Raw genomic sequence first — 26,733 nt, forward strand, 5'->3', positions numbered from 1 at the left:
ACAAACATGTTTAGTTCTTGAATGTGGTTGACAAAGTTAGCTGTATGGCATGAGACCTCTTTCTTCAATTGCTGTCATTCCCTCCACACATTAAAATGTTGGTAGTGAATTTTAAAAACACAGCATCCGAACCTTTTCTTTCTTGAGTCACTGTCCAAGTTCTTATGATAGAATGAATATGCATCTGTGATCTTTTTTTTTACTTTTGCTGTTGAATGTATTTGGGGGCCATTGTACAGCTCATATTGTTTTTAACATAGAGAAATTTTTTTGGAGAAACCCAATTAGGTTTTCTGAATTTTCCGCTTCTAGTGGATTCTCATATTCTAAGATTGGGACTCAGTTCCTGTGGACTATGACTACGCTGAGGTGGCAAGTTGGACCATGACCCCTAAGAGTTTTGTGACTGTGTAGGGGGCTTCCCTGGGCACGATTTCATCAACTAAAGACATAATCATAGCTCTCCTACATATACCATAAATGCTTAAACGACAGTTTTAACCTTAAGGCAAATGTGCTCTAATGATTCTAAATTTAACATGGCAAATGTTTAAACAACTGCTGTTGCAGCAGTGAGGGGACACTGTACTAGATCTAAACTTAGGAAAAGTGGATTTTTGAGTTTCCTACCATTATACACTTCAGACAATTGGGCTTCTGGTACAAGTGACCTGGCAACCATGCAGAGTGTCCCAGTACCTGGAGTTGTGCCATCTAGAATTCTGTACTTGGATCGAGGGACCTGGCAACAAAGCACGCAGTCTTCATATCACCAGGCATGCCATTTTGGGTTCTGTGATTAGAAAAAGTGACCAGGCAACCATACACAATATCCTGATAACCCCTGATCCACGCTCTTGGGTTGTCATCTTCGATTGCGATGCCATAGAGGTGGTCCTCAGGTCTGCCATCTTGGATTTTATACTTTAGACAGTTGGAGGATGCTAAGTTCACCGGACTTGGATACGATGTGACGTCATTATGACGTATACACGCTACATCGAAAACGATGGAAACCGTATATCGACTATTCGACCTTTGTGAACTTTCGAGAGAGTGTGACAGGATAGCGCTGTGCTCTGCGCCATTCGTTTAAATGTGTTTTGCGTTCCTTGCGTTTAAATCGTGTATTGTACTGTGTTTGTGTCCTTTACGTTGTTTTTCGTTTACTCGTCTCTAATTATGTGTTCAGTATTCGAGAGACTAATGAGAGGAAACCTTACCACCATGGAATGCTTTGACACTATCATACCACCATGAAATGCTTTGACACTGCATTCAATCATTTCATACGTCAATCAGTACTAGACACTAACCTTTGGTTAAGATGACATTGAGAAATCCACTTCTCCTCGTATTTCATCTCCGGGTGACGATTTTTCTTCAACAATGCCTCGTATTTTTCTTTTTAAGTTCGAAATTCAATCATTCTACACATCAGTCATTACTGGACACTACGGTACCTGTCTCTGCAGTCCGAGTGTAAAATTACTTGGAATTATGGTTGATAAAAGACTATCTTGGGGTGGACATATAAATTACATAGCTAATAAACTTGCACGAGTTCTCTTTCAGCTATATAAACTGAGAAAAAAAGTTAGCAAGAGTATGCTGCTACAATCTAATATGTACTGACAACACCAATTGTATGAAACCATACTAAAATGTTGATAATAAATAAATATTATTTTTGGCGTAAGCATTCAGTACAACAATCACACTATCTAATCTGGTCGGGACATAAGAAGACTTCACTTTTTTACGTGATGTTTTCAAGGCCACGGTCAGGAATATTTCTATTAGTATCCAGCTCTTTTATTTTGGCGAAATACATATACGCTGCCACACTGAGCTGTTTTCGGAATCGCACGTGTCAAAACAAACCACTAGCTGACGACAGTTTAGAATCTCGAACATTCGTAAAAGTCGATAGGTGTGTTAATCGAATAAAGCGTATAAACGTCATAATGACGTCACATCATATCCAGGTTGGGTGAACTTAGCATCCTCCTTAGACAGTTAGGCTATGTCTGCCATCTTCGATTTTCGTCATTCCTGCCACTTACACTTAGCACAGCTGGGCTATTTTGAATGTACCAATAGTTGTTTGAATTGCCTGTCATTTTCACGTTGGGCAATTGGCTTATGGCATCATATAATTGGAGGGCGAGGAAATCTGGCAACAATGTATGATATCATCGATGATGCCGTAGGGGTGTGCATGGGGCATCTTGTAATCTGTCCTTGAAGTGAACCAACACTACTACTAACATCGCATCAATTTCAGCATTATGCTTTTATGCATAGGTTGTGTGTAGATGGGGGATGGGGGTTGGGAAGGAGAGCTGTTCTGAAGAAGGTAACATCGTTTTCGGTATGATTTATTACAGTTACATGTTGCCTAATGACACATCTTTGGTAAAATCCTTTGGCATATCCCAGGACGAATGATAATATTGTTTGGAGTTTCATGTGTTCACCATGCCTTGTGGTTAGAGACAAGGAGTTATGGAGTCGAAGCAAGCAGGTTTGTGTCCTGCAGTACCCCAATATGTTACTTACATATAAGAGCACATTGCCTCAGGAATGAGTTTGTTCGATTATGTGACTTTAGTATGTTTAAAAAAGGAAAGATGAAATTGCTGTGAGTGAAATGACCAGCAGCGCTATTTATATTCTTTCTTCTCACGATTATTTGCCTGTTTCTTCCAAATATGCCACTACTTCCGTGGGTGTGGCTAGGCAGAACCTAAGACGACAGCTTAAATTGCTGTGAATGAAATGAGCAGCAACGACATTTATGTTATTGCTTATGACAAATATCTGTTTGCTTACTGCCTAATATATCCTCATTTGCAAGAATGCCAATGACATTTACATTCCTTCTTGTCATAAATACTTGACTGTTTATTTCCTAATATGTCATGATTTGAAGGGATGTTCGTAGGCAGGAACCTGAGAGGATATCTTTAATTACTGAGAGTGAAAGAAGATGAAATGAAACCAATATTCTCGCTTGTCGTCAAAAGTTGGCTGTTTACTTGCAATTAATATATCGATATTTCTGGGGTGTGGTTAGGTAGGAACTTAATAGCACAATTTAAATATCATTTATATTCTTCCTTACCATGTACGAGGTCTGTTCAAAAAATTCCAAAACGTTCGCAATCTCGCGCCAAATATGCGTTGGAGCGGAATGCGGTTGGCATCCCTGCACATGCCTATGTCTAAAATTGTTTGAAGTTTCATTCTTGTATGTCTATTAATTATTGTTCTCGGTTGTATTGAATGGAACTTTGTGTCGCACAGTTTGCGAATTTCGAGATGGCAGAGTTAGAGGAGCAACGTGACTGCATTGAATTTTGCGTGAAACTCAAGAAAACCTTTACAGAGACACACCAAATGATGCGGGAAACCTACGGTGATGAGTGCTTAAGCCATACTCTGTGTTGCGAATGGCTCCCACACTTTAAAAGTGCCTGGACAGAAATTAAAGATGAACCTCGTTCAGGACGCCCTTCCACGTGTACCAATGACACTCTTGTCAGGAACGTGAACGAAACTGTGCATGCCAATCGAAAACTGACTGTCTGAAGGGTTGCAGAAGAATGCAATATTTTAGTGGGATCGTGTCATGAAATCATGACAGAGCATCTTATAATGCATTATGTTGCCACCAAGTTGGTCCCATTGCTCATGAGTCAAGACCAGAAAGACCTTCACCTCAAAATCAGTGAAGAGCTTTTGGATCACGAAAATGAGAACGATATTTTCCTTAAGAGACTCATAACTGGTGATGAGATGTAGGTCTACGGTCCTGATGTTGAGACCAAGGTTCAGTCTCCACAATGGGCCGGGACAGGTTCTCCAAGACCAAAAAAGCTCGTCAGGTCAAATCAAAAGTCAAAGCCACGATAATAGTTTTCTTTGACTTTGAAGGATCAGTTCATCATAAACTCGTGTTCTCAGGGACAAACTGTTAGTCGATGGTACTATCGGGACGTGTTGCGACGCCTGCGAGAAAATGTGAGAGTGGCCTCAAATTTGCTCAGACAGTTCATGGCTCTTGTATCACGATAACGAACCGGACATTCACCCCTGTTGGTGCGGACTATTGCACAATAACCGAAATCGCAGTGCTGCCATATCCAGAGCCTGTCCCTGCAAACTTTTTCTGATTTTCGTTCACTGTAGGGACGAACATTTGCAACGATAGACGATATAAAAGAAAATTCGCAGATGTGCTCCTCGAGAGGTGTACCAAGACTGCTTCCGGAAGTGGGAACGGCGTTGGAAGCGGTGTATGAATTGTGGAGGAGAATTCCTCAAAGGAGTTCATGCACAATAAGTAAAAGGTAAGCACAGAAAAGTTTTGTGGACACACTTCCTGAATTTTTTGAACAGACGTCATGCGAAGGGTGGCTATAGAATAATGGGAGTTATGCTGTCACGGAGTAAATACACATGTGCCACAGATGAACGAGGAATATCCGTGAGGCTTGAAATCTTCTCTGTCGAATGTAACATCCCTGGTGTCTGTAGATAAATCAGTGTGATCGTAGCCTTCATTTGTGTAAGAGCTGTCATTTTGTTTTGCCAGAAACATGGTAAGTGTAATAATAGAGCAATGAATTGCCTGGAAGAAATTTGGAAACCTCCCAATGAAACTTATCTTTCACTAAAACGAATGTATGGCAAGGACTATTTATCATGTACGGGAGTTTTTGAGTGGTTCAAGCGCTTCCAAGATGGCCGAGAAGATGTTGACGATGAGTCACTCCTGGGACGCCCTTCAATACCAAAAATGGATGGAAATATCTAAATATTAGGTAATCCAATTTGATCTGACAGCTGCTTGAATATTCAATCGATTGCGGAAACTGTAGGAGTTGACAACGAATGTGTTGGCAAATTTTACATAACCAATTTCACATGAAAAAAATGTGTGCCAAACTCGTGCCAAAAACTCTCACGATAAAAAAAGAAGATTGTGAAACCGTTTATACTGACACACTGAATACCATTGAAAATAATCCTAATTTCTTAGACAGTGATGACATGTGACAAATCTCAGTTTTTCACTTATGAACCAGAAACTAAGGGCCAATCGATTCATTGGAAGGGCCCAATGTCCCAGCTCGAACGAGCAAATGAAGATTCAAAGTTATAACGACTGGGTTTTTATTTATTTATTTATTTATTTTTTCGACACTGTCCATCACAGCACCATCACATGACACCTGCACGTCAAAGTGTATTGACACTGTTCGTAATGGCACATCACATCAAGTCAGTATAAGTAACGTTATCTCAAGTCGCATGGCTATCCTCATCTGTTTTTTGGTGGGACTTTCATTGGAATCAAATGGTTTTCAGCTTGCAGAGATAGTGTGTGCAATGCAGAAGGAAGACAGAAGCGTGAAACAACGCAAAAAAGTGTGTGGGTCTGAATAATGCCATTACATTTTGCAGAAGGGATATTTCATACACTCTACAAGCAGCTGGAGGAAGAGGAATCTGCATTCTATATGTTACGTCAATTTGTTTCCAGAATACTAACAGGAGCGTCGTATTATGAGCTGTCATCACATCCCATTAAAATTTGATCTGTTTTAGGTTAAGTTTAGTTGGCAGTCCAGTGCAAATTTTTTTGTGTAATAGTCGTATCTCCCTCAATACCTTCACCTTAAATGTGTATAGGTTTCCATTCCATCATGTATTTGAATTTTAACAGGTGAAGTGCCTGATTTGTACTAGAATTAGCCAGTGAAACCATATAAATTTTGACCACTTACGCTTCCAAAACAGTTTCACACACAGTCCAGAGTACTCATAAACAATAAATAAGCTTGCCACTAACACATACTTGAACAAAGAACTTTAAAACATTACTTCTTGTATACCTAAAAGAATGATTTTGCCACTTTTGCAGTGCCTGAAGGTTCCCTTCCATTTATTTAGAAAACATTACAAATGCCTGACAACGTGCAAATATTTAAGGCTCACCGGCCATTTGACCATCTTCTGTGTGGATGCACACATTGCCCGAAGTCTTACGGGAATTGGTAAAGCCGCGAGTAATGAGTGTAATAGGCAGGGGCACAAGTATATAGTGCGGGACAATAAGTTGGGAATGTGGGTCTCACAGGAGGAGTCCCAGAGGTAAGTCCCTGCAGTCGCACTATCCTCTGTGTCCTCGGTGGGTCAGATGGATAGAGTGTCTGCCATGTAAGGAAGAGATCCCGGATTCGAGTACTGGTCGGGGCACACGTTTTCAACTGTCCCCGTTGACATATATCAATGCCTGTATGCAGATAAGGTATTCATTTCATTGTATTGATTTAATTGTAAATTCAACATACAAATAATACCACTTACTGATCAGATTCTACCCACAGTACTTTTCCAGATCATGTTGCAGCCATATTGCTATCCATTACATTGTAAAATATTAAATATGGTACCAGAGTGAGATAAAATGCACTTTAAAAATGTAGGAGAGGGTAAGTAATTTAGCACACCCATGTTTTAAAATTCAGACTGCTGCCCATTCCTTCAATTAGTCTTTCATCGTTTATTATATGTTTTCACAAAATAAGTAACGAAAATAAATAATTAAAACGAATAATGAACAACATACAACTGACATCGACCACGAAAACCACGTTGAAACGAAATTTGGAGATCTGAGCATAGTCTTCTATTGCGAGGAAATCAACCATCAAAGTTTTCTTCCTGAGAAATCTTGACAGTGCTGTCACATGATGTGATGGGACAGGATGACCAGTGTGGATGCCGCCATGTGAAATGCACTGCAGAATGTTTTGATCGGATGTGACGTGATGGACAATGTGAATCAGCTTTAATGATTTCTGCAGCAAGACAACACACCAGCTCATACCACATTACTTGGTAAAAGGTTACTAGTAAAGTGCAGTATCCCAGTGTTAGACCACCCACCTTATTCGCCTGACCTAGCATCATTTGAATTCTTTGTATTCCCCAAAGTAAAATCTGCTCTAAGAGGAGTAAGATTTCAGTTCGTTTAAGCAGTGGAAGAAAAAGCAGCATGCGCTACTGCTACGGTCGCAGGTTCGAATCCTGCCTCGGGCATGGATGTGTGTGATGTCCTTAGGTTAGTTAGGTTTAAGTAGTTCTACGTTCTAGGGGACTGATGACCACAGCTGTTAAGTCCCATAGTGCTCAGAGCCATTTGAATTTTTTTGAAAAAGCAGCATGTATAATTAAGGAGCTCATGGAGGAAAACTGCCAGGATTATTTTCATCAATGGAAAATTCGCATGGAGCTTTGTAGGGACAGAGGAGGGGAGTATATTGAGGGTGACAGTAACTAAATATGTTTGTTTTTGAAGGAAAGTGTTTTACAGTGATCCTCTTGTTATTTTATAGCCACACCTCATATATTCAGATGCTTTCTCTGAGAATATATTGAGATTTTCGGGGGCTCATGCAAAGATGAGAGAAGCTGATGTCACTCCTGGCTTACTGGAACAACTGCTATCAAGATTGTGGTCACAGTGGGTGCCACATGATTCTGGAATCACTTACAAGTAAACTGAGAGTGTCACTTACTTCTCCTGTCATCGTATATATAGGTCCACCATCATCTATTGCCATCTTGGATTCTTACATTATTGGGACTGTCCTTGTATGCCCAAGTCCGCCATATTGAATAGCCATCTCGTATTACATCATAGAGGCCATCTTGGAGTATAGAATTTACGTCATTTTACCGTTAGCACAACTAATTATTTTGAAATTTCTCGCCATTTTTTAAAATTTCCTGTGATTTAATTCGTAGGGAGACCGGCGTGTGATGTCATACAAATGAGATGAGGGGAAATCTGACAACAATGTATAAGATGATAGGGCTGTGTGAGATATCTGACACCAGCGCAGAGTGGCCTTGGACAGGAACAGAACTATTACTTGTGTCTACAAAACAAAAGTAATAAACAGAATTATTCTGATTGTGCCCATGTTGAAAAAAAAGTTATGTACACTGCAGCAACATTATAGTGGTGACTCATGGCAATAATCCGAAGATAATGATTAATTATTTATCGTTCACCTACTGAAAGATAAAAACACATGTTCTTCAAAGAACATGATTTTAAATACTTTGCAAAAGTAGTTTTCTTAGATGTGAGCTAATATCCAGAAAAAATCACACTAATAAAGGCTTCCACGTGTGTTTGTTCACAATCGAACTTCAGGCTGATTTTCAGTTTTTAACTGTTTCTGCAAAATAATGACGATAAAAACAATCTAGCTTCATACAATCAGAAGAGGGCTATGTGTATTGTCACATGATGACAGCAAGCTAATACGAGTGGTTTTCATAACATTACACATAAATTTAAACCTTATATGAATTTGTGGTGCCTGTTTTTCCAGACACCTCCAAAATAACAGACAGCACATGGATACTGCAACTGTTATAAGCATTATGTAAATTGAAGTTGGCGGGGGAGAAAAAACAGGAAAGGGAAGGACTTAACGATATCAGCTGCATCACGACTTTATGTGGAATCAGCATCTGTGAGTGACCATGTATGCCAGACCAGGACTCAAACGAGGGATTTCCTATTAACTATGCAATTGTGTTAACCACCATGCCACCCTGACAAAGTGTTTATTGCAAATGCATGTACTATCTCGGCATGCTTCCTGGCTGACCCACCTATCCACAGTACCTGTGCATGTCCTCCATGCTCACTAATTTTAGATTGTCACTGGAGACTGAGTGTAAATGTGCATCCACAATGAAGGCAGTGGATTCATTGCCTATTGAGGTGAATCAATTATATAAACACATGGTGTTTGTTCTTTTGGACACAATGCATTCACATAATTGATTCACATTAATGGGCAGTGACTGCACAGCTTTCAGTGCAGATGCACATTTACATTCATCCTCCATTGGGAATCTAAAATTAATGAGGGTGGAGGAAATAAATGGTCTACTGCAGCTAAGTTGTACTAGGTCTGAGTGTGGGTCAGCCTGGGAGTGTGCCAAGATATTCCGCACATTCACGGTATACTTTGTGTCTGGATCATGGAGTGGTTAACATAACTGCCTAGTAGGGAGTAGATCCCAGGTTCGTGTCCTGGTTTGGCACACAATTTCACTCATATGTGCTGATTCTCCATAAAGCCCCAACGCAGCTGAAATCATTAGTTCCTTCCCTTTCCTTTTCCTTCTCACCCCTTCACCTTCAATTTACGTAATTTAAAGTCTATTGCCAAGTGTCAACACCATGTAATAGAAGGTTGAGATCGTAGACCGCTGTATGAATGTTGTATGGAGTAACAATGCCTATTATCTCCAGCTGAGAAGTGTTTCGCAGGATAGAGAAGCAGCATATTGTATGGTACAGGATAACACTAAAAACGTAACTGCCTTTGGTAATGAAACAACAAACAACACTGTCAATCAGTGATAATAAGCTGATAGCGAATCTTGCATTTCAAGAATACATTCATTTACTAACTAAAATTTTTCATTAAATGGGAAGTATACACTGATCAGCCAGAACATTATGACCACCGGCTTGTTGTCGGTATAAACCCATCCAGGTGATAGTGGCATCACCTGGCGAGGAATTACAGCTAGTCAAACACATGCACAGTTAATGTAGCATCAGTGAGCGTGCTGTCCGTGTCTAGAATGGAGAAGGCACACAGTCTATCTGAGTTTGACCGACGGCAGCACGAGTGTTTCAGAAACCTATTGGGTGTTCAAGGTGCGCTGCAGTGAGCGTCTTCAGCATGTGGTCAAACCAAGGTGAATCCACATCCAGGCGTTGTGGGGTTGGGCGGCCACCACTCATTACAGATGTCCGACATTGTAGGCTGGGCAGACTGGTAAAACAGGACAGGTGGTGAACTGTGGTGGAACTAACATCCGACTTTAATGCTGGGTAGAGTACAAGTGTGTATGAATACACAGTGCAACAAACACTCCTAACGATGGGCCTCCCAGCTGACAACTTATGCAAGTGCCAATGATAATACCACAGCATCGGCACCTACAAACGAAATGGGGATGGGACCATCTGCACTGGACGTTGGAATCGTGGCAGAATATTGCATGGTCTGATGAATCCCAATACCTTCTCCATAACGATGGGGGAGAGCGCGAAATCGTCGTCTTCCAGTTGAAGACACCTGTATGGCGGGACAGAGACAAGCTAACAGCGGCTCCATTGTGCTCTGGGGATCATTTATGTGGGCATCCATGGGTCCTGTGCGGCTCATGATGGCCAAGCAGTATTGTACACTCTTTAAAAACCACATACACCCCTTCATGACGATCTTGTTTCCCGATGGCAGTAGCATTTTTCAACAAGATAATGGGCCATATCACAAGGCGAGGAGTGTGCTGGACTGGTTTGAGGAACACAGTAGTGAATTCCAATTGATGTGTGACCCCCCAACTCGCAATATCTGAACACAAGCGAACACAACTGGGATGTGAATGACCGTGGTACTAGAGCTCATTGCTCCACTCCCCAGAATTTGCGGGAGTTAGGTGACTTGTGTGTGCAGATGTTGTGCCAACTCCCTCCAGCAACTTCAAATGGTTCTAATGGCTTGGAGTACTATGGGACTTAACATCTGAGGTCATCAGTCCCCTAGAACTTAGAGCTACTGAAACCTAACGAACCTAAGGGCATCACACACATCCATGCCCAAGGCAGGATTCGAACCTGCGATCGTAGCGGTCGCGCGGTTCCAGACTGAAGTGCCTAGAACCGCTCGGCCATGTGTGGCCGGGCCGCAACTTACCAAGGCCTCATTGCTTCCATGCCATCATGCCAATTTCTCTAGCAGTTTATTGCCACTGATTTATTTCAATGCCTATTATGTAATTACCAAAAGACTTTGTGTTACTGTATTAACCGGTATCGTACAATATGCTGCTTCTGTATCTTGCAAAATGCGTTTCAACTGATGTTAACTGACATAGTTGCACAGTACAAAATTCATAGAGTACACCACGATCTTAATCCATAATTTCATGGAGCTACCATTTGAGAATAAACTTTGAATTTATGTCCAATGTTGTGAAAACGCATCGTATTTGCGTGGTGTTGTTGTGTCACAACACACATGCTCCGACCATAGCTGCATTAAGCTAAACTTTGTTTATCGTCATTATTGTGCAGAAACACTTGCGAATCGAAATATTTTCCAGAGGTCGATTGTAATTGAACACTCGCAGAAGCAGTTGTTAGAGGGAATTTTTTCTGGCTCTTAGATCACATATAGAGAAATAGTGTTTGTGAAGTATGAGAAATTATGTTTAATGGAAGAACGTATTGTGGTTCCATGTATCTGGAAATGACTAATAAATAATAAATAAAACGATTTATTATCATACAGCAACACTAAAATATTGCTGCTGTGAACATGACTTTTTGCAATGTGGGCAGGTTCAGTACAATTGTGTTTATTACTTTTATTACATTCAAAAATGGCCTGAAATCGTAAATAATCCATTGTGCTAAGCGTGATGTCAGAATCCAAGCTGGCCATCAAAGATGGCAGACCTGGCCATACAAGGACAAGAGAACTTAGTAACACTCGCAGTTTACTTGGACTGGCTTCAGCAGGAATGGGGTACCTGAAAAAAACTTGTGGGACCCCTTCCTAGCAGAACTGAGGCCATTATTAAGGATAAAAGTTCAGTTTGATGCTACTGTAATGTTGAATCCTAGCGATTATTAATGTCTCGTCTGTTCTGCTTATTTTACCATCTAATACTTACAGAACTCCGCTAAAGGCATGGGAAAACCGTTGACCATTGAAGGAAATGCAGAAAGAACATGTAAAAGTATATTTTGATTGTTCCTATCCTCATGAAACCAAATATAGTCAAATTATTTAGTAGATACCAGTAGTAGTGCTGTGCAGGTCCTAGGAACTGTCTGCATTGTTGCGAGATTTCCCCCCACCCTATGATGTCAAGCATTGTTGCCAGATTTCCCCTCAGCCCCCATCTATGATGTCACTGACCATTTTTCCTATGGATAAAATAGCGAGAATTAGTAATTCAACTCAGTAAAATCTAGCCCTGTTAAATAAGACAGGCTAGCATGCTAATAATTGGTGTTTGAGACACAACAATACGAGTACACAAGGAGACTATTAGTAAGTTAAAGACACTGGAATAGGTCATTTTTAACAGAAAATTGAAACTAAGGTACATATAATTTTTTTTTACATTTATGAATTATGGCAATGCTTGAACCTTTTTGATTTTGAATTCTTTTTGTGACTCAACAAAAGTTCTAACACTTGATACAAACATAGACATGATCTCTTATGTATTCCTGTACAATCTGGGAAGTTCTTCCACATGTACATCACAATACAATAGTAAAATATTCCAGATAGAGGTATATCATTCTATGATACATCAGCTCTACACCAGAGTTCATCAGTCAAAGTGGCTAGCATGTGGTGGCATCCCACATTGTCAACAACCTGTGATCAGATATTTTAAATCAATGAGTCAAGTGGAAGCAGTGCAGGCGAGGGTGACACGCTGCATAGAGGTACATCAGGACAGGATCGGCAGCCTATTATTTTGCTCAAACATTGCTTGATGTGTAAGTAGGTCAGAAATCTTATGCCTCCTGTATAAATTGCCAGCTACACGAGACAGAGGATCTCTTTTGGAGTATAGAATTACATCCTGTGCAGTGACAGCTTGTGCTGAGCCCATATGACTATGAGAAATACAACCTGACTACATTTTTTTCTGCTCGGAACCTTGACAAAAAATGCTTCAAATTGCTCTTAGCACTGTGGGACTTAACTTCTGAGGTCATCAGTCCCCTAGAACTTAGAAATACTTAAACCTAACTAACCTAAGGACATCACACACACCCATGCCCTAGGCAGGATTCGAACTTGCGACTGTAGCGGTCGCGCAGTTCCAGACTGTAGTGCCTAGAACCGCTCGGCCATCCTGACCGGCGGAACCTTGACAGATGGATACATTTATCATAACACTGTACACAGATCTGGGACTTGTCTGAAAATACAACTTGATATCAGTCCTGTGTCGATTGTTGTCATTGGGAGCACTGCCATCAGTGCACCACTCTCTGCTGCCACTTCAAATAAAGTTGCAATGATGGTCACATGCTGACAGTACATGGTGCACCAGACATCATTGCATGGTCAGTCAGGATACTTCTCTTGCTACAAATTAACCTATTCCCTGACTCAATGTATGTGACATGGCTGCATCCAGCAAAGCCGTCAAATAATATATCTGTCTCCTCAGGCACTATATATGTGCTGCTATTGAAGTCCAACAAAGCATAGAGTATGGCCCTCCAGAACCTGTCCGTTCCATGTTCCTACTTCAGCTGTTGTATACACTATATTGCAAGCAGCAATACAGTGGAATCATTAGGTCACAACTGCTGGAACTCGCATTTCATATCCTTGATACTGGCACTGAGATGGAGCTGACATCCGATCTGGTCCCAGACATCTTCTATTGGGGACAGACCTGGGGATGTTGTTGGCCACAGGAGTATCTCAGTGTCACACAGGAAGTTCAATGAGACACATTCCCTGTGTGGAAGAGCATTGTCCTCGTGAAATATAGCACCATAATACTGTCACATGAAAGGCAACACATAAGAATGCAGGATATCTGTGATGTATCTTGCGCCATCAGAGTTCCTTCAGTCATTACCTGCCATGACCTGAACTCATATCTGATGACTCCATGTACTGTGAAACCAGGAGAAATACTACCGTGCCTCTCCCAAATATTATAAGAATGGGACTTCTCTCAAGGTTACCACAAAACTTTGCAAAGATGGTCTTTCACGGAAGTGCAGTACCATGATTCATCATAGAATACAATGCAATGGCGTTCATCGACAGCCCATGCTTCCTTGTCATGACTCCATTCCAAATGCTGTCATCTGTGTTGTGGTGTTAATAGCAGCTTGCATAATATGCTGACCTTCCCTTGTGGTGGTTAGATGTGGTCAGCCAGAACCTTGGCGAAGAGTGGGTCGACACGTGCCCTCATGTTCCCACAACGTCTAATATAGGGGCACTGGTTCATCGAAGTGCTCCACGGGAGTTGATACTTCACGATTCTATCAGTCAGCGAAATGGAGACTCACAATATGGCCCCATCCAAACTCTGTCATGTGAAGATACCGCTGTCTCACATGAGTACACACTGTCTCTCTGTCCTTCACAATGATCACTCAACACCAGACGCTATTTACTCCCCTTATTTACTTTACTAGCCATGATAACAAGAATAAACACGAACAACATTAAAACATTATTTTATTTTTATATTTTCTGGTGGCCATCAACGTTCTACACCATGACACAGCCAATTTTTATGTTCATGATGACGAAATTTTAATGGCCAGCAGTAGATGTAAAACTAGCAAACACTTCTACTAAAGTGTTTTCTGGGGATAATGATGTCATGACCGCCCTCCCAAATTCCCTCACCCTCACCCAAAACCCCCACTGCCCTCAAAATACAATCCTGTTGCTGGGCTTGTTCCTAGTACAGATGGCCCTGTTATTTGAGTAGCCTGAAGATTTATTTGGAATACATATATTATTTGCAGTAAACTCAGGGAATGGGTTCCATATGTATCTTTATACCCCAGTATTATGCATACTGAATGTTATCCTTGTTGAGGCTCTCTAGGAATAAACAATAGCTGCATTTTGCTTGGTCGTTAATATGCCTGTGGAATTGCAGTTGCGATACAGTGAAAGCACGGATAAGCTCACTCCACTATGTTAGATGAGCCAAAAGCTAAACTTAGACAGCATTTCCGTCAGTTCATGACAGAGAGTGTATAATCATAACTCAGAAGCCACTTCAAAATTTACTTTCACTTAAAATAATTCACAGAAATTTATTGTGTAGTGTCACTCTCTCAGTTATTTACCAGTGGCCTAGAAATCAATTAGAAAATGAAACAATTTAGAGATTTTTAGCATCAGTAGTTTTGTTGCACCGTGCTTCCACCTTGCGAAGTGGACCGCTCTTGTGGCTGATTTAGCAAAGTGACATCACAAGGAGGGTGTTTATCTCACCTCCATTGAAAGGTGCACAGGCGTAATGACATATATGTAGCATGCTGACCTTCCAGAAATCACAACCTAGGACTTCTTGAAGGACACGTTGTGAAAGAATTACAGTACCACAAGTTAGCTGCTGATGTGATGAGAAAATTGGAGCAATGATGTCGTGGTTGCTCACTGGTGGAGCATTACATCTTGACTTGGATGGCGAAACTGGAATTTCAGAAATGGTAACAGATCATGCTTGCATATGCATTGGCAAATGTAGACATTCAGAATTAGTCATTGCCAGCCACTAGTCACGAAAGGAGATTCACAGTAGTCTTTGGAGCAATATCAGTCAGCAAGCTACCATCACTAAACACAGTCATCACTAGCCACAAGCCACATCCTATTTTAAGTCAAAATGCTGCTCACTTCGTACGTTTCCAGCAGAAGATCACCTGTTGGGTGACTATCATCTGCTGCCAGTTGCTTTCACCATGCACTTGAATTCAAGCTTGGGACAACTAGCTGCCCAAGCTGTCAGTGCCCGAGTGAGTGAACACTGTCACTGTTGATCGATTTTTGTGGGCACACGCTGTCACTGTTTGTCATTGCTCTGTGCTAGCACATACCACAGCCATCATCCATGCTTGGGCCCATGGTTTCATCCTGCTTCATCCAGTATACTTGGTGTTGAGCAACAGGGACCAGAGCAGCTGCTGTGAGCGCTGTGAAATGTCCTATGAGTGCCATTCAAATAATAATAATAATAATAATTATTATTATTATTATTATAACAATAATCACTATCTGTGGTTAAGGAAACTTTTTATTGTAATTTTTTTTCGAACGTATACTTCATTAATTTTATGTTATATTAATGACAACTATTATATAATAGCTTATCGCAAGCCCTTTTACGCACATTTGCGGCTTGATGAAGAGGATCTTCGCAATTGCCTTTTGGTTATACGATGTCGCTGTTAATATGAACATATACCACGAAACCATAGTCGTTCACAGTAAATGCGTCCATAGTTGTAAATAACGTAATAACTTTGAAGTTACGAGAATAGTCTGTACATTCAAATTCCTGAACGGCGCTGCAAAAGAAGCGGGAAAGGTAAGTAGCCCGAGTGTTGCTTTAATAATTTCGTCAACTATTTTCCATTGAAGACGATTTATTTAAATTATGATGCTATCTTTCTTAGCAATTTTTAAGTACTGATATTAAATTGTCGGTAACTACAAGACCGAAATCCGGTGCGAACTATTTCTAAACTTGTTATTTCTGGTAACCATAAATATGTGTTTTCATCGAATTTATGTATAAGGTTTTATATACGGGTATTTTAACAAGTCTGTTAAGTTTTCTTGGTAGTTAATGTTACTTCACGATGTATTAACAGCATTGAAAGATAATTTGAGTTATTACACGTGTCCGTTACGGAAGACGCACTTCTGTTTTTTAGGTGCATTACGACGAAATGAATAATCGTAAGGAGCGGGCAAAAGCTGCCAAACGTAGAATGCATTACTGTTACACGTGGATCCTAAAAACAATGCAACAAGACAGCAGGTCTGTAGTCCCCTAGTTTTACATTATCAGTTTGGCTCCTTGCATGATAAATATTCAACTTCTCACCTTTTTCTCATCAACAGGCAGCAGGAAGTGAGAGAAAATATGGAGAATCGTGAAATACAACCTGTGCACACAGTAGTTGCCGGTAATCAGAAGGTAATAAAAGGGTTGGCAGAACCTCTTACTACTCAAAGTGGCCGTAATGAGGCAGGGAATTCAGCACAGAATCCGCGGGACGTTATTACTGATATACAGTTGCAGAGCACTGAGTCCCCAGGATCTGCACAGTCCTCAGATTGTAGTCAGCCCAAGGAAGACATACAGCCAAGCAGCTGTCAAAAGTCATTGAATGTAGAGGGAACCCACAGGTAACTTCATTCATTTATTGCCTCAAGTATTTGCCCTTGTACATAAAATTGTAGGAGCAAACTTTTCTATGCAACTGAAGTTTAAATGTCAGTAATGTAACGTTCTGCTTCACATTCCAAAGTGTACAGAAGAATGCCGGTCATCCATTCAGTAAAGGGACAGAGAATGAAGAGCAGACTCAAACTGATAGAGATGTCTGAATTTCTTTCCCCTCATACAAGTAAGTGATAAAAAGACTTTTGTATTAGGTACAGTACGTTTAATGCATATATACAAGTTACTGTCTCTCGGCAACTGAATTTCTGGTGTTTTGCTTGAATTTTATGTGTGTTTGTTGGTGAACTTACATATGAAATGAGCCCCAGTAAGGTTCGCTAATTTTTTAACCACTCCTGGTTTTCCCAAAACTTTTCTTTACCAGTGCCTAAATCAGGAGTGTTTGTTTCACTTTTTTATTTTAAATCATTAAACCTAAAACCTTGCAGTCAATATTAAATTTAAACAAAATAAAGATAAATAAACCTATCAGATTTATTCTGTGAACATTAAGAACTAAACTTCAACTCTCATGATTCTGCTGAAATATAAAATCTGTACTATTGGCACAGGGTTTTGTATTTTACTGAAGATATCCTGAAAATAACTGAAATAACATATTCAACAGCATGCTAAGAATTATTCCCATTTATTCTTGTAATATTTTCTCCAGGTATCGATAGCATACTCCTGTCATCATTTGTGCCAAGGGCATCCCCAGCTCTCACGGAGTCAGGTGCTTTTTTTTCAATAAAATGGTTTAAAATACAGTGTCATGCTGTTTTTTAACAGGGTTGAACTGAAACTTTTTTATGGGTACTAAAAAGACATCATTCGTCTTCCAGAATATTAAAAATACTCCGTACTCTCTGCTGTAGGCCACCCCCTACAGACTATCCTATGGCTGTCCTTCATTTGTGCTCGCTATTTTGAGATATGTGGTGTGAAAGGAAATTTTCCTTTCTTCTCCAGCACATTTTATATTTGTTCAGGACCAACAGCATTTTCATTTTCTTTCACATCAGTATTCCAAATTCCCTTCTATTTACTTCTGTATACTTTTTTTATTAGGCGATTTTTGCCCTCCTACATGCACACCAATGGGTTCAACTTAGGGAGTGAATCTGGTTTGATGACTCTGTTTCTTAAACATCAGATTGCAAACTAAATATTTTGGATTGTAGTCATGTTTTCCTGAAAATTCGTCTCTGTTATGTAATGTTTTTTCAGCATTCACAAGCCTTTTTTCTGTGTGATAAAGTCAGATTATAGTAGAGCCTTCATGTTCAGCTGTATATCCGCAACAGCCTGGTACGTCAGCCGCTCACCACTCAAAAGAAAGGTCGATCATATGACCTCCAATCATAAAATACCTAATGAAGCACTGCACTCATATGTCCACAGGAAGCATCATGTTGATCACAATTAGCATACCCTTATGTGTGTTCACTAGTTTAGATAATTTCAGCGTCCTTTGAGTAATCTATTACTGAACTTATTTAGGGAGGTACTTCATTGTATGAATATTGAAATAGTTATCATTATGATAGTGGCGTGAATGTGAGCATTCTTTCCTAGCAATAATGCAAAGAGTTTGTGGGAAGCTATTTATCACGTCTTTTCCCATATGTAACTCCCAGTTAGTAAAGCCAATTTGTTTGAATTACTATTTAATATGGAGTACTAAGCTAGGTAAAATTTTCATTTTCCACCTACATAAAGCTACCATAGAAGAAAGAGTAACATTAAATGAAAAAGGATGTTCTAATGTCAATCAGAGGTTGAGCCCTAGGTTTTTGAATTGTTAGTCCAGAACATTATCTGCTGTGAATCATCATTGAATAGAATACAGCATCAACTACTTCAAAAAGTGAGCTAGATAATGGGTCATCCATGCTTATGGATGTAACACCTGTTCAATTTATACTGAAGTTTTAATTTGAAAATTAAAAAAAAAAGACAGATAGAGCTGAATATGTGCAATATACAGCAAAGGTTTGATGATGTAAGATGTGTTGATTTGCCACGAAACAAAGGAATAGGAAGTGCTACAGACATGACAGAACATTCACTTCTCATGAAATTATCTCAAATAAGAGATTGTGCAGTTTCACTTTAAAATAAATATTGTATCTTATTAAAAATCAGTATACCTGCATATGTGCATATTATCTGGTGGCAGGATAAAGCGCTAATGTACAAATGTCTTAAGCCAAAATACCTGTCCATTCAAACATTTTACGTAATAGAAGATGAATAGTAAAAATTTTGAAATTTGACACTAATTTATTTAGATGTTCCGTTGCATTGACAGTGTTTTCTTTGTAAATAAATTACTTGATACGTTTCTGCAACACTGGGGAAAAATTTATCCGAAGCACCGTTATTAGGAATGAACAAGCATTTATAAGGACTGTAGGAGAAATCCCTAAAAACTCAAAATCAGATGGCTGGATGAGAAGTACACACATGGCCTTCCAAAAAAAGAATCCAACAGCTTTATGTTGTTTACTTGAAATTATATGTTTCCCTTGAGCTGTATTCCATTAGCAGTACATGCTAAAGAACTTAAGTATACTTATACCAGTTCTTCTTCTTATTATGTTAGTTTCAGATGGCATGCGAAAGAAATAACTGCCTGTTCCCCTCTGCACAAATAAGAATTTCTTTAATTTCACCATTGTAGCCATTTACATGGAATTTGGTTAAGCATCCTACCATATACAGGTGAGATGGATATTAAAACTCTTAGGCACACATTACCTTTATGTTCTTTCCACGTGAGTTTCTCACAGTTCCTGTGACAAATTAAACCCTAATGGACTGCACAGCTCTCATTTGTACACTATGTGACCAAAAGTATCCGGACACCTAGGTGAAAATGACTTACAGGTTTGTGGCGCCTCCATCGGTAACGGTAATGCTGGAAATCAGTATGGTGTTGACCCACCCTTGGCCTTGATGCCAGCTTCCATTCTCGCAGGCATACGTTCAATCGGGTGCTGGAAAGTTTCTTGGGGAATTGCAGCCCATTCTTCACGAAGTGCTGCACCGAGGAGAGGTATCGAAGTCGGTCGGTGAGGCCTGGCACGAAATCGGCGTTCCAAAACATCCCAAAGGTGTTCTATGGGATCCAAGTCAGGACTCTGTGCAGGCCAGTCCATTACAGGAATTTTATTGTTGTGTAACCACTCCGCCACAGGCGGTGCATTATGAACAGGTGCTCGGTCGTGTTGAAAGATTCAATCGCCATCCCTGAATTGCTCTTCAACAGTGGGAAGCAAGAACGTGCTTAAGACCTCAATGTGGGCCTGTGCTGTGATAGTGCCACGCAAAACAACAAGGGATGCAAGCCCCCTCCATGAAAAACCCGATCACACCATAACACCACCACCTCCGAATTTTACTGTTGGCACTACACACGCTGGCAGATGACGTTCACTGGGCATATGCCATACCCACATCCAGCCATTGGATCGCCACATTGTGTACCATGATTTGTCACTCCACACGACATTTTTCCAGTGTTCAGTCGTCCGATGTTTACGTTTCTTACACCAAGCGAGAAGTCATTTAACATTTTTCTGGCGTTATTTGTGGCTTATGAGCGGCTGCTCGATCATTAAATCCAAGTTTTCTCACCACCCTCCTAACTGTCATAGTACTTGAAGTGGATCCTCATGCAGTTTGGAATTCCTGTTTGATGGTCTGGATAGATGTCTGCCTATTACACATTACAACCCTCTTCAACTGTCAGCAGTCTCTGTCAGTCAACAAATGAGGTCCGCCTGTACGCTTTTGTGCAGTATATGTCCCTTCACGTTTCCATTTCAGTATCATATCGGAAACAGTGGACCTAGGGATGTTTAGGAGTGTGGAAATCTCGTGTACTGACGTATAACACAAGTGATACACAGTCACCCGACAACACTCGAAGTCCGTGAGTTACGCAAAGCACCCCATCGGCTCTCTCACTTTGTCTAATGACTACTTAGGTCGCTTACATGGAGTACCCAGCGATAGGTGGCAGTACAATGCACCTAATATGAAAAACGTATGTTTTTAGGGGTGCCTGGATACTTTTCATCACATAGTATATGTTGTCTATATCCTGTCATTGATCCTATTTACTCGTCTGTCTTCATGCTTAGGAACACAAAAGAAGGAAAATATTGGGATTTGTTATAGAACAGCAGTATAACTGAAATTTATCATTTCTTTTAGCTGTTACAATACTGAAGGAAGATATATAAATCATAGGTTTGAAGTAAATTCAGAAAATGTGTAACCAGTTTGAGAAGGAAGAAAATTATGTTTATTTGCCACCTGGTTCATACAGATTGCTTAATGAAGTCATAAGTTACGATATAATGAATTTTTCTGTTTCAGATTCGTGAAGCTTTTGGATTCACAGTTCCTATGGACTTGTTCAACAAAACAAATATTTGGAAAAAGATACAGTCAGTACTCTGCTACAGGGCTTGACGATATCCATGAAACACAATGTTATTAAATATAAAATGTGATATTAAGATAGATTCCTCCTTTTTAAAACAGTCATCATAAGCAGAGAAATAGTAGTAGTTTAATTACTCCTAATTCAATTCTACATAGGCAAATACCTTACATTTCCAGAACCTATCCCCATAAGCTGCATAATATAGTTAACACCATAAGTGGCTGCTTGTGGTACATTCATCATAACCATATTTGGTGTACAGCTACATGAAGGAAGGTTTTTAGTATTTTGTTCTATACAGTTGAAACAGAGATGCAAAAAACCAAATATTTCTCTGATTCCATATATGTGTTTGAAGTTGCATGCCTTAGTTTGTATTTTGTGTGTACTTTGAAAAAGCCTTTGAAGAGATAACACATTCATTAGCAAAATGCGGACATTACAATTAAGAAATCATAAGAGTATACACCACTGTGGGAAGTGTTCTGAGGATGTTTCAGTATTATTTCATTTCTTCCACTGGACAACAAAGTAAACTATAATAAAATGAATCAAACAATGATATGCACAGTTTGTAGAAATTTGCATTTTATCTACTTTTGGATTTAAAAATGTGAGGTTTTCTCCTACGTTACTTACCCTTACGGAAGAATATTGACTGCATAATTTTCACAACAGTACACATTTTTTAAAAACATAGTACAGGTTTTTCTTTTGTTTATTGAATTGTCATAGAATCTTGTCTTAAGCATATTTTCATTGTCATTAAATGTCATAACAGAGTGAATGTATTGTGATGGGTGTATTAATGATAATATTAGTCCAGTTTGGTCCTAATTTTGTATTAATATGGAAAAGTATGTTTAAGTTTGTATATATTGCACCTGTTACTCAACCTGCTTCTGTGCACCATCATTTGAAAACTCCTGGTTGATTAACTGTTCTGTCAGCCACTTGGTGGGATTGTCTTTGAGTTTCAACTAACATGTTAGCTGAATCCAGTGTGTTATAGCATCTTTGATGAGTGAAAAATTATGTATTTGTTATTTAATCTGGTCATAGTTTCAGACTAATTATAACATGAAACAGGTCTCAGATACTTGAGTAGAGTCAACTACCTACCGTATAACCACATTATCAGCTATATTTTTTATTTATTCTTGTCATAGTTTCGGACTAATTTATAACATGAGGCAGGTCTGGGAGACTTGAGTAGAGTCAGCTACCCTACAACCAGACTATCAGCTATACTTCAGTGTAAATTATTGTTCTTATCTTTCGATCCACAAATGTTCTTGACTTGAAATATATTTTCAGTTTGTTGAAGGTACACCACCAGTTAATCTCTTGTTCTAATTTTTTGTGATTGGGTATTGGTTAAAGCTTTGCTCAAGATCTATTTTCATACAACTCCAGGAGTAAGCCTTCATGGGGACCTACAATTCTATTTTTTAATTGATGTTTGCTAACATTTACAGTAATGTATAGACGAAAATTCTACAATACCTGCCTTAGAATTCGTACTTGTTGGGCAGTTTTATCAGCTGATACAATGTTAAGTTTGTAGAATCCACAACAGATGGCTGAGTTCTAAGCAAATGAGGTCTGCTCAAAAATTCAGGAACTTTGCTCACCAAATCTTTCTACACTTACCTGTTACTTATTGTGCATGGTCCATTTCAAATTACTCTCCACCACAATTTATACATTGCTCCCAATGTTATTTCCAGTTCTGGAAGCAGTCTTGCTATGCCTCTTGCTTTATCACAAAAAGCATCCTTTGCAAGTTTTCTCTTATCTTGTGTATCATTGCAAATCTTCGTCCTTTCAAAATTTCAACTTTATAAATAAAAAAAAGGCTGAAGGGCCAGGTCTGAAGAGTACAGAGGATGAAGCAGCACATCATTTATGCGAATGATTAGTTTTTTTACTCTCTGTCACAGGTACAACTGCCAACAGAGTACTTAAGTGTTGTTTGTATGTATTAGTTTTACCAGGCTTGGTAGGCTATGTAACGTAGGTGAGCAGCATCAGATGTTGACTGATAGCTGGGAAGGGCTTGGAGATACAGGGTACTCATGTGAGACAATATTAGCAGTATGTTACAGAATTTGAAACGTGTCACTTTGCCAGTCTTCATTTGGCAGGCTGGTTGAATCATGATTTAACCAAATTTGTGGTTATTTTGGATGTGATAGTGGCCTGATGTTGACTGCCTGGGAATGTGAGGGCAGACATACACTTCTTGAAGGTTCTGGTGGACTTCATCTGACCACCACAAGGGAGGATACTGTATGGTGTAGCAAACACATCGTAACCACTTCACATCTGCTCTTGCCACTGGAGAAGAAATTATGGAATCCCTGCAAAGTTCTCTGTCATCCAGCCAAGCTGGCTAGAGACTAGAAACATCTAGACTAAAGAATTATCATTCTATGTGTGTGCTGTCATTAACACCACATCACCAAGATTTGTCTTCGGAATGGTGCTGTGACCAGGAAACATGGACTGCAGATGAATGGCACTGATTTGTACACAGCAAAGAATTGTGGTTCTGCACTACCTTGTAGGTCAATTGTAGTTGAGTGTAGGAGTGACCTAGGGAGAAGACCCATTTTTCTGATGAGATGTGGAGTTACAGTGGTATTGCTGTTGTTGTCATGGTGTGATGAAGCAGATGGTATATGCAAAATAAGCGAAATTTTTATAATTGCTATCCTTCCTCATGTTGCAACTTTAATGCCCAGCACGCACTGTATATTCATGATTCTTGTTGAATATATGTAATTATATCTGTTAAATACTCAATTGCAGGTACCAACAATGTTAAGGAAAAAGTGTCCATTAGCTACAGTACAATGAGTGACTTTAAAAGGTATGTGGCTATGATGTGACTCATGGTATTTACCATCTATGTGACATTTATGTGGGATGGCCATATTCAGTTACACACAGGCACATTCAATCACACACAGCTCATTGCCTCCAGATGTGTGATACACCTCCATGTATATAGCATGTAAGGGGAATAAGGGTTTAAGATACTGGACATTCATGAGTAGGTGGAATTAAGCCCTGTCCAACCATTCAGACTTAGATTTCCTGTTATTTTAAATTGAATTTGGTGGATACTGGGATGTTTTCCTTGAAAAGGTCATTGCAATATCCAGCCCCATACATTGCCAACTAGAACTTGTGTTCTCTCTGTGTTTTAACAGTATGGTAACTCAGAAAATTCTCCCCCCATCCATATATTTGAAAGCACTGGACTCTGTTTGATTCAAACTCTATGTGCTGGCTGCAAGGTCCATGTTGCCATCAGTCATCTGTAATACAACAGTGAATAAACTGGCCACAGTACTATTAAAGACACGCCACTGCCATAGAGGGCAACATTAGTTGCTTCATGTGTGGATACACGTATATCAAAATGCGATATGGGAGATGGAGCATCCTCACAGGCACAGTATAAGTTAGGTGGTAGCCATGTAATCATAAAACGCATTGTTATGTGGGATAAATGGTACCATTCCTGTATCTACCATTATGCTGCAAAAAGCAAACAAAACAGGCCTTCATCTGCAGATCATATGTAATATTTATTTGCCTTCACTCCCTGCCTTGAGACTTGAATGCACATGATTCCATCATTGTATGACCACATGATAGTGATACAATGAACTCTTAACAGGAAACAGTATTTGAGTAGTCTCCAGAATCACTTAATCATGCTCCTTCTTCACCTGGAATACCTTATAGGATGATTTAATTTTGAAAGAAAGTTTCAATAACAAGTATACACAACATTTAGGTGGCTGTGCTGTTCATAAGAACAATACAGTGTTCCTTCCGGCATGTCTACATGCCCAAAGGAACATTGCATTGTATTTCAGAACAACAAAGGTGGTACAATGTCATGATCATTAACTGGCACCATTGAAGTGACTTTCAATTCAGATGTCTCCAAGGGATGGGAATATACATAATGGATGTACAACTGCTGGTTGTAGACACATGTTTGATACAATATGGAAGTTTTAGGTGTTCCCATGATGTGTGCTCAGATAGGCTAATGATAAGGTAAGTGCCAGCAATAAACGGGAAATCTGGGCTTGACTCCCAGCCTGGCACAAATTTTCATTGTTGTCATTTCATTGTACAGGATAGTTGTCTCTATTTGCAGTTGTGAATGTATTTTACATATAATGCATATATAGTTAGATATTCAGCCAATTGAAAACGTTAAGAGCATGAAACACCTAGGATGTACCATTAGCAGTGTTACAGTGCTAAATGTGATAAATGAGATACACAAATTTCAGGGTCTTAAGAACTCTAGGAAACAAAAAACAGAAACAAAGCAAAATACTTTTCACAAAATACTACAGAGACAATTCTACAGGCTAGATATGAACAGCACAGCCACCTAAATGTTGTGTATGTATAGATTACATACAAACATTAGAAATTCTATCTTTTAATAGTAGTTTGCAACAGAGAATATGAAATGTCCCCTCACAGAATACCTGTTTGCCAAACTGTTGATGATATCTCCAAGAAAAATAGAATGCAATGCACCAAATTGTTGTGGCTTCCTAACTTGTGGTAAGCTTCATTGAAGAAGAAAGTTTTGTTGCACAGATGCATGTAATAAGGAGTGGTGTCCAGTCTACAGCCATTTGCAGGAACCTTTTCAAACAGCTGGATATTGTGTCAGCAATCTCATGGTACACCTACTCCCTCATGTAGTATGTTGTCCACAATCGAAGTTCCAGTACAAAAAGAAAAGGTATTGATAGGTACTTGTCCATATAAACATTTGACTACCCCACCTGCGATCTAAAGAATTTAATAGGTAATGAAATTTACTTGAAACCTTGAAACACAAACTAAAAACATATCTGCTCCTTTTCTCCATTGCACAATTTCTAAATGGACAAAAATACAGAGTGTGTGCGTGTGTGCGTGTGTGCGTGTGTGCGTGTGTGTGTGTGTGTGTGTGTGTGTGTGTGTGTATGTGTCTGGGTGGAATGAATTGGAGAGAGAGAGACAGAGAGAGAGAGCGAGAGAGAGAGAGAGAGAGAGAGAGAGGCTGAACTTGGTTAATTATAAATAACTTCATGCAAAAAGAGTACTGTATGAAAACTATGTAAAATATCGCCATGCTGGTACATTTTGGTGTATTT

Source organism: Schistocerca piceifrons, chromosome X (assembly GCF_021461385.2).
Source record: "Schistocerca piceifrons isolate TAMUIC-IGC-003096 chromosome X, iqSchPice1.1, whole genome shotgun sequence".
Lineage (NCBI taxonomy): Eukaryota > Metazoa > Arthropoda > Insecta > Orthoptera > Acrididae > Schistocerca > Schistocerca piceifrons.